The sequence below is a fragment of the Pseudorca crassidens genome, chromosome 3 (assembly GCF_039906515.1).
Source record: "Pseudorca crassidens isolate mPseCra1 chromosome 3, mPseCra1.hap1, whole genome shotgun sequence".
NCBI classification, from domain to species: domain Eukaryota; kingdom Metazoa; phylum Chordata; class Mammalia; order Artiodactyla; family Delphinidae; genus Pseudorca; species Pseudorca crassidens.
The window spans coordinates 74,982,610-74,997,724 of NC_090298.1; the positions used below are offsets into that span (position 1 = coordinate 74,982,610).

Consider the following 15,115-nt stretch of genomic DNA (forward strand, 5'->3'; position numbering starts at 1 on the left):
AGGAAGGGGACATGAGCCAAGGAAAGCAGGTGGCCTCTACAAGCTGGAAAAGCATAAAAATGGATTCTTCCCTAGAGCCTCCAGAAGGAATGCAGCCCTGTCAACACTTTGATTTTAGGGCTCCTGATCTCCCAAACTGTAAGATAATAAATTCGTGTTGTTTCAAGACATTGAGTTTGTGGTAATTTGTTACAAAAGCAATAGGAAACTAATGTATTAGGCATCATTCATAATGATCATATTACTTTTATTCTGCAACCTATGATGTAATGTTCAAATTAATATGTCAAATCATAATGAATTATTTTATTTGAGGATGAAAAACTAGTTTTGGTTATGGTGTTTCATTATTTAAATATGCTCCTATTTTTTATTTTCTGATATTTATTTAGTATATTTTCATCCATGTATTACAGTAATGACATTAATCTGTAGTTTTCACTGCTGTGCTAACTTTGTCATACTTTGTTATCAAAGCTTACTACCTTCATAAAATGACTTGAAATGTTCTCTTTTTATGCTCTCAATCTACTTAAACACTATGGGAATTTTTAATCAGTGCACTTTGAAGACACAAAAGTTAAAACTTGAATTTACTTTTTAATTTTTTTAACAGTTGTAGGCCTACTTAAATTTAAATTTTCCACCTCTTTTCAGACCAATTTTGTTAACTTATACCTTGTCAGGAACTTACGTATTCATTGAGATTTTTAAGTTTATTAGCATAGAGTGGTGTGCAAAATTTTCTTAAAATGTTTAAACTCTCCCATTTACTGATATATCCCCCCCTTATAAACTATAAATGTCTACATTTAATGTTCCATTTATTTTGTTCTTGTTTGGGTATTCCAGAAGTTTTTCTATTAGTTATTCTTCCTTTTTTGCTGTTCTTTCCTAAAAAAATAATAAATCAGTGATTGAATCATATTCTTTCTCCTGAGTTTCTTATGTTTGCTTTGTTGTTTTTCTTCCAACTTTTTGGGTTAAATATTAATTGATTTTCATTCTTTGTTGTTTAATAAACAAGGAACTCCAGTCTATAAATCTGCCTTCAAACCATGACTTTGGAAATATCACAGTGGTTTTAATTTAGAAAGTGCTCCTTATCTCTCTAAATATGCTAGCTAAAATCTGTAGTGCTACTTTAATCCAAGAACTCTTTGGCAAAATGCTTTATTTTGCTTTTAATATCTAACTAGTGTGAATTTTTTGTTTAGATGTGCAATTAGGTTTTTATTTTATTGCAATGCCATTAAAATACACAGCTTACACAGTTTCTACTCCTGGTTTTTAATTATGATTTTGACCGTGTGTGTTTGGCATATGATCACTTTTTGTAAGTGTTTGAGGCATTTCTAAAGAAAATATTGTTCCTTTAGAATATAGAGTTTTATATAGATACATTTAAATTTTATAAAATTTTAGTATAAATATATACACATGCCACATATCATGTATGTAAAAATATAAATATAGATATAATTATTATGTTAACTCCATTTTTTCAAGTCCTTTCAATCCTTATTTATTTTTTACTTTTGATTTGTCAAAGACTAAGAATAGTATGTGATAAAGTATCCCATTACAATTGTGTTTCTGTCAGTTTCTCCATGTATTTCTAACAGTTTATGCGGTAGATAATTTATCTTTTCAGTCACATAATGTTTTATAACTGTTATAACTTTATTGTGGACATCAGCTTTTATCAAAATAAAAACGTGACATTATATGCTTTTTATTCGTGAATTCTATTTTGTATCAAAGTAATATTGCTTCCTCTGGGTTTGGTTTTCTTTTTTTTGGTAAGTCTGATGTATGTTTGTCTTTAACTTTATATTTAACATTCTTTTTCATGTTGTTTTACATATGGTCCAAAAATATTTGGAGAAGTCTGTAGCCAGCCTAAGTTTTGTTTTTTATAAGTAACATGATTTTCCTGCTAACATGTCTGATAATTTTGCTGTATTTTTAGAATATAATAATTTCACCAATATGTGTAGTAAAATTAATATTTCTCAGATTTCATGAGCTATTTCTATATTTTTAAAAGTCAGTCTATCTTTTGCTAATGAATCTTCTTCTGTCACATCTTTGCTTATTACTTTTGTTCATCTACTCTGTTCTCACTTTCTATATATGTAGATTGTATCATATAGCTCTGTCCATATTACTAAATTTTTTATTATTTTCAATTATTTATACTTTTCCTGAAATTGTAATATTTCATCACATCTATTTTTTTATTTTGTTAATTTTATTTTCTTTCTGTCAATTTTTTTATAGCCTGCTTCCCTTGAAGTTACTAATTTAACAGTTCTGTTTATCATACCTATACAGTACTTCTGTATCTTAATTTTGTTTTATCTTCATAACTGCTTGTTAAAACCTAATGAATGTTTTTTGAATCTCATTGGAAACAGAAATTTTCTAAAATTTTTCTGCATTTCTGAACACAGATGTACTACAGAGAATATATCCTCTATCCTCTGATTCTACTGGGCAGTTCCCTGCTTTTGATCAAGTAACTGCTTATTACATTGTTGCCTCAGGCAGTAATCCATTCAATACCAGCCTTCTGAGGGAAGGAGCCCCAGTGTCGTGGTCTCGTGTATGATTTGGCCATCCTTCCCACAGCCTGACTTCATCTTTTTAGGACTCTGAAAGATGAAAAATAACGTGTTGGGCAGACCTTAGAATACTGGTAATACCAGACCAAGACAATAAAATGTTCAAAGGAATGGAGATAATATTTGACCAAGATGTCACACTGAGTACACATATCTTTTTTTCCCTTCCTGCTTAAAGTCCTTGGAATGACAAAAATTATACTTTTAAAGTACATTAATGTACATCAGTGAAAATGAAAGTGCCATTAGTAAACTAGAATATTTCAGGAATTACTGAAAAACAGACCATAATCAATCACATAAGCAAAAGAGAAAAGCAATCCCAGGAGTGCTCTGGGCTCAGCAAGAAAGGTGCACAGAAAATCATTAGGTTGATTGCCCATTGCCCAGAACAGTAGGCAGCAGAGGTATTTTCCTGGAAGCCGCAGCTAATGCAATAAATACTAAATATTAGGTCTGGAAAGGCAATGTTTTGGCAGATAGCTAGCAAAACCAGGAAGAATAAGAATCCCTAATTCCTAGAGGTACCTGTGCACACCATACAACAGTATGTATGATCTCTCCCCTAGAATAAGCAGGGACTGTCTATAGATTGTGAACGAGAATATTTAAACACAAAGAAGAGGCAAAAGATAATAATCACCAAATATTTGAGGAAATTATCAGCATGATAAAGACAACAAATTAAATAAAAAATTAACAGCTGAGAAATTAAAGTTTGCCTAACAGAGCAAACATTTCAAATATTTATACTTGATATATTTAGAGAACTTCAAAAGGATATTTCATACACAAAAATAGAAACAATTAATGATCTTAAAACTTTAAATATGATTGTCAAAAAAATTAAGTGGTAATTTTGAAAGCTAAATGAAATGAAAACACAGCCACAGAATGAATTCACAAACTGAAAGAAGAACCTGAAAGATTCTTCCAAAACATGATACAAAAGAATAAAATATTGATTACACTGTACAAAATAAATCTAAGACATATTGATAATAGAATTATAAACTCCAACATCCATTACACTAGATTTATGAAAAGAGTAACAAGCACAATGAAGGAAAGAAAATCATCAAAAAATTATAGAAGAAAATTTCCCAGAGCTAAAAAAAGATGCATGCCTTTGGGCCTAACTAGGGCTCAACAGAATCAAAGAAAAAAGATACTCATAAAGATAAATCATAGTAGAGTTTTAAAACTCCAAAGAAAGGGAAAATCCTAAAGTTTTCACGGGGACGTAAATAGGTGACCTATGGAGGAATAAGACGCAGTATATTTGTATCAAGTTTCTCAGCAACAACTTATTCTAGAAGACAATGGAGCAATGCTGTCAGAGAACCAGAAGGACATTTGTTTAAATCTAATTCTTGACCTAGCTATAGTTTTAATCAATTATAAAGACACAATAACAGCATATTCAGAAAAGCAAAGACTCAAATTTTACCCCTCTCACATCCTTTCTAAAAATAACTACGTAAGAATATTCTGTTTTATACCAGTGAAAAGGATTAGAAAATGACTTGAAATGTTTTAAGAAATAGTGGAAAATCTGAACAGAATAATTACTGTAGAAGAAAATGTTAAAGTTTATTCCTAAAATGGTATCAAACCCAGATGATTTTATGGAAAAATCATAGTAAACAATTCCCAGAACAAATAATCCCCATGAGCATAGAAAAACAGGGAAATGTGGAAGTCTGCCCAACATATTTTTGAAGGCTAGAAAAATTCTGATAGCACAAATTGGACAAGGATAAGACAAGATAAAATTGTAGTCCAATTTTGCTTATTATATAAATTCAAGATATTAATAAATGAATCCCATAGTCCAGCCACAAAATAAAATATTGTTATCAAATATACTATCATAGAAATGAAAGCCTGATGTAACCCTAGGAAATTTATTACAGTAATTCAGTATAAGAAGTAGATTAAAGGAAGAAAATGATATTATAACCCCAACAGATGCCAAGAATTTTCAATAAAATTCAACCCCATTACTGACTTGAAGTGGTGATTAAATTCTTCTGCCACTCTGAATCCTATCATCCCCAATGAAAATAATAAGTCTATTTTTATTGGGGCATCACCTACCATGACCCCCACTTACAGAGGACAGTCACTACTGATTTTCTAAAGTTAGTAATCCTTCAACAATGTATTTCTCAATGCCTCAGTGAAGAGAATGTTCCCTGGGCCTTCTTGAGAAACATAATTATAGAATGAGTAAACAGGTTATACAAACTTCAACATTTCTAACTATCCAATTATTTTTATTCCTTCTTCTATATAATATCAAAGAATTTCTGGTATCTCAGATGCATTTAATGCAGGCCACCACAGAGAACAGATTTCAATTATCAGAGCAAGACTTTAGAACCATTCCCTGCTACATTGCATATGTCAACTGAAAAAAAAATACACAACCTAAAAGTTAAGAATTATGTTTTATATTTGTAAGTCCCATGTGCTTTGCTTTGTGGTTATTTGGTACCATCCTATGACTAGAAGCAAAACTGTACTGAGAGACCTGAACATCTCCTTATCCTTAAACATTTGCATCCCCTATAGTATTTAGAATACTATCTTGTACATACTAAATGTTATTCTTTTTGTATGAACATTAACAAATAAAAAGTTTGAGCCACATCTCAAACACAGAAACTAAACTTTTAAAAGAGTTTTAAGAAACAAATATTTCAATTTAAAAAATTTATGTATTTAACTTTATTTTAACCCAACAGACAAATGGGGAGGCATGTGTTTTTTTCATTTAATTACATTTTAAGACCTGGGTCAACTTTTCCTCTGCACTTGGGACCTTCCCATTTTTCAACAAGCTAAGCTCTTTGTCATTGTACTAGCTGCTTTGTAAGAGCTGTAACGTACAAAAAGAGAGATATAGAGTGGAACCCTAGACACCTGGAAAAGCTAATGCCTAATTCCTCAACAACCACAATTGTGAGCTGTGTAGCTGCCATTGCAGAAAAGTACATTTTCCATTATCAGAAATAATGAACCAGATTTCCCCACTACCCACTCAAGTAGAGTAACACATCTGAGGCTTTCTGGTAGAAATTAACAAACCCAGTAGCACTCCAGTGTCCTAGAATCCTTCATGAATATCCCTAAACACTTTACCTAACGCTGAGAGGACACATCAGCACTATGGGGAAAAAAGAAGCCCATAATTACTTAGCTTTTTATTTAAATCATCTTATAAATTGTTTAGTCTCTCCTCATATAATTTGGAGTGTAGACTTTTTTTATTCCTGAACGTGTCCTGGTGTGAGAGACATCACATGTCCTGACACATGTTGTTGGACGGGTGGGGAAGGATTGGTGTTTAAAAACTATCCCTGTGCCCAGTAGCTCAAGTTCCCTATAAGTAATGAGTCTTTACTTTAGTGGAGCCAACTTATATGTCAGCGGCCACCCACCCAGCTATGGTCTATCAAATGCTAATGGAAAATTATAACGAGCGTTTGAATGGCTAGAGCTCAGCAGATAAGAAATCACTGTATATTTAGAGTCATTTTACAAACTGCCTCTATCTTCAGAAAATTAGGCTTGCACTTTCCTTTCTATCAGCCCATTTTTTTTTCAACTTAGTTGTGAAGTCACAGGGCAGAATCTGATTCATACACTAATGTCTCTTTGTTCTTGGTTCTACTGCTTTCACAAAAATGCTGTAGGCAGTTCGCTAGAATGACTAATTCACTGGAGAAGTTATCAGAGTCCATTCAGTTGCAACTATAAAATAATTCAAGTAAGACAATGGTGCCTGCTAGCACTCCATGGGGAAGGTTTGTCCGTTCAACTATTTGATTCACCCCAACATATTCATCTGTGAAGTTAAAAATCTCATCTAGAATGCCCTGTTCATGATCAATTTGTCATTCCTGTCATAAATTAAGTGATGAAAATAGAAGAGTTTTTTTTTAAGGTAAAGCAAAGTCAAAATATGTTTTACACCACTCAACTGAATTTTGCATCACAGAATTTAAATATTTTAAATACTATTTATATTATAATATTTAGAAGCAAAATCGCCTTCCCTGAATTAGTTTCAAAAGTTCTTGCTGCATTACTCTGGTGGGTGTGGAATATTTAAGAATCCATGTATATATACTGGGTTAGCCATTTTTAATTTTTTAAAGATGTTATCCATCATGAGCATAATAAGAAATATCAATAAATTTAGGCTTAGAATGTAAATATAATAAAATTATAGAAATTGTCATGTTTGCCATTACTAAAACAGTGCCAAGTCACCCAGATGCATGCACTTTCAATGGGTTCTGTTAGATAAAACTATGTATTACAGTAACTCACTCTATACCAATTTCTTCTAGTACTGAACTCTCAAACATTTTATAACTGATTTTATCCATATTGAACTAGAGAAAGTTTAGTCTTCAAACAGCCATTCAATATTCAGAAGTATTGTTTCCCTATAGTATGAAAGGTAAAGGACAGGAATTAGATTATATAAATAGTAATAGTACTTATCAACACATTAAAATTTTCAGCCTGGGCTTCCCTGGTGGCACAGTGGTTGGGAATCCGCCTGCCAATGCAGGGGACATGGGTTCGATCCCTGGTCCGGGAGTATCCCACATGCCGCAGAGCAACAAAGCCCGTGCACCACAACTACTGAGCCTGCACTCCCCAAAAAGAAAAGCCACCGCAATGAGAAGCCCGCACACTGTAACGAAGAGTAGCCCCCGCTCTCCACAACTAGAGAAAGCCTGCGCACAGCAATGAAGACCCAATGCAGCCAAAAATAAATAAATTAAAAATAAATAAATTAAAAAAAAACTTTCAGCCTCTATCTTTCCAGAAAACTGCTACTCAAAACCAAATGAAGTAGTCAGAAAATAGAAGACCAGAATGAAAACAGATACAATAGAAGAATACGAAGACTAGAAATGTAACAGCATACAATGCTTCCTGTCTCAAAACTTTTAGTATTGTCTATGTTGTTCCTCCCCTTAGTATTGATATAATAGGGTCCATGCGTATAGGATTGGGACGGATTAAACAGAAACATTGGAAAGAGCTCAGAAATGTCGCCCAAAGTCAAGAAAATATGATTCCATAAAATGCCCTCATGCCCTCAGCCCGGTCCCTAAATCCAAATTCACCTCTTAGTCTTCTCCCACCTCACCTATTCTTTGTAAAACTATTGAACTATTTTAAATCCCCTAAATATGACAGGCCTTCTCACATCTCCTTGCCTTTAGGAATAATGTTTCCTCTTCCCTGCTTCTATAAATTTCTGTTTGACTACGTTTTAGCCCAAATATAACTTCCTCTGGGAATCTTTCTCTTACTGCCCCAGAAAACCTAGATTCTCTTTCCTTTATGTTCCCACCATGTGTTATAGAAGGTACATTATTAGAAATGTTCTCATTTTACTCATTTTACCATAATCGTGTGCGTATATTCCTCCCCACTAAGCACTTTTTTGAGAGCAAGAATTATATCTGATTCATTTTTATATTGCTAACATTTATTATAGTGCCTGGCACACTGCAGATGATCGATAGTTTTTTTAAAGAATAAAATGAGGGAATTAAAATAACATTATGAATGCTGCCTAAAATTTCATGAAAAATGTTTTGAAGTGGGAAATAAGAAAGTATATATTTATATAAATGGGGTTTTTATGAGTATTTCTAAGTGGGAACTTCAGAATGGCAACTCTAGAAACCACAGTTGTCATGAGACCAAATTCAATACGTGGAGATAATCTGCAGATAGTAAGAAAAAGGACTCAATACTGACCCATACGGAGTACCACTTTTTACAAATTTTACAGGTGAGTAAAGGAAAAAGATTCGACCACAAAGGTAAGAATGAAGCCAGGAGAATGTCCTGGACACCGAGTGAAGAGTCCTTCATGAGGGAGGGAATGGTCACCTTAGTGAAATCCTGCTAAGAAGCAGAGCAAAATTAGTACATTAAAGTGTCCCCTGGATTGGACAATAGGGAGGCTTTTGGTAACCTTGACAAGAGTGATTTGTTTTCAGTGGTGCGATAAAAAAACTCAGAGTAGCTTAAAGATTTGAATGTGAGGAAGTGCAGACAGCACCCACAGTTAAGTAGTTTGAGAAGTTTGGTTGAGAAAAAGGAGAGAGAAATGGGAAGGGGCCAGCTGAAAGGGACATGGAACGAAGAAAGAACTGTTTTTAGCACAGAAGATATGAATGATCCATTCGACAGGGAAAGATTGAGTTATCCCTTCTCTCCTGCAATGTCAGAGAGAAAAGGCTGTTAGCATTTGGGAGGAGATGGGATCCAGAGCACAAGTAGAGGTTGTGGCCATTGTTCAGAGGAGGTTCACTCTATCCATTAAAGAGGCAAGAAGGAGTAGATGGGTGTGGAAGCAAGGAGGGTCCTAGATATGGTAGCAGGAAGATGACAGCTAATTTCATCCCAAAGCTCACAGAGTCACATTCTTTAGGTCATGCTGAAAGAACACAGTTTACATCTCTGTCAGTCAGGGTAAGCTGTGTTTTACAGGGGTAAAAGAGAGTTGCAAAACACCAAAGGCTAGCAGTAACAAAAGTGTGTCTCTCATGCACAGTATTGTGTATATCACAAGTCAGCCGTAGCTTGGCTCTCCTTTGCCCTTTATCTGGAACTTTGCTGACTGTCATGCAGAGGGAAAGAGAATAAGCAAACTATGCCCTGGCTCTTAAAGCTTCTGCTTGAAGTGACAACTCACTTCTGCTCATATTTCCTTGGCCAAACCACATCAAAAGGCCAGGCCTGCACTCAACAGGGCAAAGATATAGGAAGACACTGACGAGAAAGCCATGGAACATGGGTGAAGAGTGATAGAATCTACAAGTCTTATAGATAGTTCATTCCTATCTTTCAGTTTAAGAATCAGAGGTAAAGCTAATATCCCCAGTCATGGATATTTTTTATCCTATGACTACCTATTCTCCACATCCATGCTCACTAGACTAAAATGACTCGTGTATTTTAGAACGTTCACTGGCCTAGTGCCACCTCCTAAACTGTCATTCCAGCTGTAACTCTAGTCTCCCCTTTGGTAGATGGTCACAGGTGATTTCTGCCATTCACTCATTCACCAAGTATTTACTATTTGCTAGTTATATCAACGTTATTAATACCCACCCCTGCTACAAAGTTGCTGTACTTTGCATACGATAAATGGATAAAATATATGCTTTATGATAATGTAGCTAAATATCTCCTAGATTTGAGAAAACTATGAGAAACATTACATATGAAATATGGATGTTGACGGTATTTTATGACAATTAAATGGGTTTTCTCCTTCTTGGAGAAGGAAGAAATGCTTATCAGAAAGTCTATCCCTTGAAATTGTGCCTGACTTGTACCATTTTTATTCAAAACATTTTTATTCATAACCAGTAGGAAAAAAATTTAACTTTATTAATTAATTAAATGATTGCATAGGATGGATTCATTGGGGAAACATTCTGCTAAGGTTCGAAATGCAGACAGATAATTTTAACTCGTAGAATTCAATGACAGATAAGAGAAAGAAACCAAGGTTGAACTAGCTCATCTATAAATGAAAAAAATATAAGGCTTCCATAAATTAAAACACCCTCATTGGTAACTGACCAGCACAGCAACAAGACAGCAGAAAAATTTTCTAGCAAATATGGTTTACCCTTTAAACAAAGTTCTTCATGGTATTTTCCTATATTTAAAAGGATTCCTGTCCAGGGCACATTGCTACTTTGTATTCCTCTTGATATTTTCATTTAAAAGAGAGCCGCTGTGCAAAATAATGTCCTTGTCTGTCCCTTCCTCATACAAACCTCCAATCAAATTTAATAAAGCTAGTTTGATACAATGCCAGCCTACACTTGGTTTACCCTTGGTCGACTTTAATAGGGTCAAAAATATTTTCGCATTGGCAGTGTATGCATTAATCATTTTTCCAGAGGATTTAGAAAATTGGAAGAGACAAGGCCAAGCAAAATTTTAAATTAATTGGGCCTACCCCAGCCTTCCAGGGTCACCTTGTGGCAGTTGTCCCACATTTTCCAGGTCACGGAGTTCCTGTGTTTCCTACAGCTGCCACGACGAGAGATCCATGCTGTGGGCACACAAAGGTGAAAGAATTTCTCTCAGAAAGTGTGAATTCTCCTACGGCAATCACAACAATTGCAGTTTCCAGATTGTCGCCAGACACCAACCACTTAAATAATGCATGCTCGGGTGACGCCTCCAGTTGTGCATTTTCTAATCGAGTAGTCAGGAAGATTTGCAAACACTCTGTCATTTACCATAAATCCGCTGCCTACTTATAACCACGGAGTAATTAATTTTAGTACTGCTCAGAATTATTAATTTCAGGCAGAAAAATCTGTTTTCACAATTGTTGTATCCCCCATTTTTTTCCTCCACCAATATTCATCAAAAAGGCTGAAACCGTTTTCTTACAGGAGAAGGTTTAATCAGAGTAATGTTATTGAGTAACGTCAATAACATTAACATTAACGTTATTGCTATCTATGTGATAGCAATAATGGATCTGTATTTCTGGTTCCAATCTATAATCATGCACTCACAGTTGTCTGGCTGACTCACCAGAGGAAGTTGACAACATGAAATAAAGGCTTTCATGAACGTATGATACAGTAGTCCTTAAAGACTTACTATGTGATAGGCAACCACTTCATGTTTGCTTCTAATATAAGGTAGCAATGAGCTACATCCTGTGTACAGAGAGTACTTTGTGCCTTTCGAGAAAGATAGCAAATATTTTTCACTTGTTTAAATGATCTTAGCATTTGACAGCAAGAGAGTAAGAATCTTTACAAAGGATAAAAATAACTTGTAGTGGAATACACTGGTATGAAAAAAAAATACACTGGTATGAAAATCTCAGCAATCACGTGTTTATCTAACACACATAGAATGAAAATTGAGCATTAAATATGGTGCATTTTATCTTGGTAAAGCTAAATCTGGCACTCTCTTATTTGATATTAGTTTCCTGCTTAAGCAGCTGCATAACGTCACAAGACTGTCCATATTATAAATATATAATGAGCACGAGAAAATCGGGACAGCTTTGTCTAATAGCCAGATCCCTTCCCATCAGTAGTGGGAACCCATAAGCACAAGTATTGGCAAGTCATCTTCCGTGGAAGTTTTCGTTTCCGTTTTCCACTGCATGAGTGATCAAGAAAAAAAAAAATGAAGGGAAAGTAAACTAACATCTAGAGATGTAAACATGACTCACTGGCAAGTAAATTCCAGGATGTTTGTGGTTATCTGGGTCTAAATACCGCTGATAATTCTGGCTACTCTTGTTTTTAACTGTTTTTTCTCGGGGCGCTTCTTAGTCCACGTGCTTCTTATAGAGACCTCCAACCTTTTGATTACAAACAGTCTGTTAGATGGCAAGGAAGAGATGTCAGTATTAATGAAATTACCTAGTAGGTTGCAAAATGCTCTCAACAAGACCATGACCTAGAGAAAAACTAACGATTTAAGAGCAGGTTTGGGAAAACCTGACATTGTTACCATCTTTGTGCTTTATTTTGGTAATACAGTAGGGTCATTCTGAGATGATGTAGCTACTGTTATATTGAAATTTGAAACTCCTAAAAAGAGATCAAGTCACAGAAACATAAAAAAGATCATCAACACAGGAAAAAAATGTCAGAAGGGTTTTTTGGTGGTTGTTTTTTTTTAATAAGATAAGCCGCCTAAACTTGGGAACCTTGATGTATTTGACACACACTCTTGTGGAGAGCTGAGAAGAGCCTAAAACCTTGCACCCAGTATGAAGACCAGGCTCAGCAGGATCTGCATCACCTGGGAATATGTTAGGAATGCAGATGGTCAAGCCCCACTCCGACCTACAAATCAGAATCTCCCGTGAACAAGATCTAGGAAATTCAAGGGCCCATCAAGCCTGAGAAGTACTTGTCTAAAACGTAGCTGTGGAAGGGAAAAAAATGTCACACATACTACACAAATCATTGCTGAGAATCAGCTTTCTGCCTCTATTTCAAGCTAACTAATTTGCGTTCCAGGTCTACGCTTCATTTTTTCCCCCCAAGTTTTCCATACACAAAAATAATGTTGTTCCAAATACAAATACAGTGAGCATATCTTCAACTTCACATCAGGAGTGGGCCCACTTGAAAGAAGGGAAGTATTGTATACTTAAGTCAAGCAAAGGGGAAAAAAGCTAACATCTCTATAGTGCTATTAAAGTTTCTGGGGTCATATTACATGGACTTTCTCATCTCTTCTGATCCAGTCTCTTGTTTACAGTGGTAGATTTGACAAACATGCTTTTGGAACTATAATCTTTTACCTTCTTGGTTACAAGGCAAAGCCCTGAATCCTCCCAAACTGGTGAAACAAAATCTACCTTTTTTTTTTTTTCAATCCTTAAGTTTCCCAGGCTATGATAAAGGCACATGGGGAAAAACTTAGAAAAAGAAACATTTTTTAACATTTTTTAATCACTGTGATAAATAGTTCAAACACTGTGTAACTAATCCAGAAAAAGAACAGAGTTCAACCCCATTAATTAGTCATTACAAAACTACTGACTTGTACTATAATATCAGTGGAGTTTCTGAAATAAAATATTAGGGAGTTACAACCAGGATATGGAATTAGAATACAGGACTTCAAAACACATGATTTTTTTGATGGAGATATTTTTTACTAAATTGAGCCACCATTGAGCTATTATGTTGCTCAATATTACTCTTCTCTATTAATCACAAACATTTAAACTTTGATTCATGATATTTTGTTGAAAGAAGCACTATGCTGAACTTCACTATATTTTGACAGCAAACTGAATTCTTGTTCACAAGTATAGGATTTGTTTAGCTCCAGGCATCTGTGTTTGGATTACAAGAATTCTGATTGGTTCACTGCCAGGGGCAACCAGAGGTCAAACTGTCCTTTTAAAACTCTCTCTCTCTCTTTCTCTCTCTCTCTCTGCCTCCCCTTCCTTTGTCTCATTAATCGGACTTAACAGATAGAGGAAAAGGCAATGACTTCAAATCTTTTAATTCTTTTTCAAGGATATTTTTAAAAGCACAACTCAGTGTTGGTGTGAGGTCAAGTCGATGTGAATACAGATCACACTGGCACACTTCTGACAGGTGACCTGAAACCTTTCAAACTGACATCTGTCACAGAGACAGACACAAGTTTTTTAGCCTGAAAGCTTGTTTTCCTGACATTTCATTTTTCATCAGATTTTGAGAGAAGGGAAAAAAGATGAACTTGAAAAAGTCTTGCCAGGGGCAGAAAATAAGATCAGATTTTCTACAGCTGCCTGACTCACCTTTAAAGGTTAGAGGTCTAGCAAAAGTGAACAAAAAAGATCTCAGTTTGATGTTATTGGATAAAAGGACATGTTATTACTTTAAATACATTTCTGAGACTTGCATAACCATTAGGCAGCATTACAGGAGAAATGGAATCAAAGTGAGATTACATATCCATTTTAAATCCCAATTTTAGAGTTTAGTCATGGAGCAAATCAAATCCAACCTCACCTATTCATCTGGCACAAAAGATGAAATCCACAGGTGCATGAATTTTCTTTTTCATGAACTGAATAATTTCCTGCTCCTATGGTATTGAAATGGCCAGTGAAATTTAGGCAAGGTAATGAAATTCTTACTTTGGACTAGAGGGACTTCTGCATTAAAATAGTTACATGGTCTATCTTGACTGGAAAACATGAGCAAAACATATGCTATTGAATAATAGAGAAAAGAACCAGGAGTTCAAAAATAACTGGGTTATAGTCTTGGCTCAACTAAAAGTGTGATCCTGGGCAAGTGACATTTCTGTTGCAGTTTTATCACCTGTAAAATGGGAGAAATCAGATCTATCTTGTGGAGTTCCAGTGAGGATGAAATAGGGTAATGTATCTGCATGCTGCCAAACACAAAACAGTGTGTCGAGGCATGGAAACCATACCATGCTCATCTCTTTTTTTTTTTTATTCCAGTGCTTAATACAATATTTGACATGAAGTTAGCATTCAATAAGTGGTTCTTGATTTTAAATGAAAGGTAGTACTTTTTAACTGAGTTCGGGGAATTTTTCTATGAGGAACAGCATGGTTGAAGGTTGGGATATGTATTCCTGTAGATCACCTCCAGAAATGGATATAGGGGCAGTAATTTTGGAATTCACCAGGAGACTAAGCACATATTAGACCATATAATTTTTTTTTTTTTTTGCAGTACGTGGGTAGACCATATAATTTTTAAGCCCAAATAACCAGGTAAATTAAACCTACCAGTATATAATTGCCCATATTTTCTAAAATAATGGCTCACATGTTGCTCACTGGCCAGCATCCCCTTGTGTATCAAATGAGGAGTTTTCAGCCATAGTATAGAACCTGAGACGGTACAGAATTTACTAAAGTAATAGGAGCTAAATATCCTGGATCTGGCCAACTAAGTGTA

At 34.9% G+C, this 15,115-nt stretch overlaps 1 long non-coding RNA gene across 1 annotated transcript in view; it reads right to left on the minus strand.

Annotated features, from left to right (window-relative positions):
* LOC137220746 (uncharacterized) overlaps window positions 1-15,115 on the minus strand; it is a 150,223-nt gene that overhangs the window by 118,893 nt on the left and 16,215 nt on the right. Inside the window, exon 2 of the long non-coding RNA XR_010941776.1 lies at window positions 10,648-10,743. This is a non-coding gene — a long non-coding RNA (uncharacterized lncRNA). The remainder of the gene's footprint in view (window positions 1-10,647; window positions 10,744-15,115) is intronic.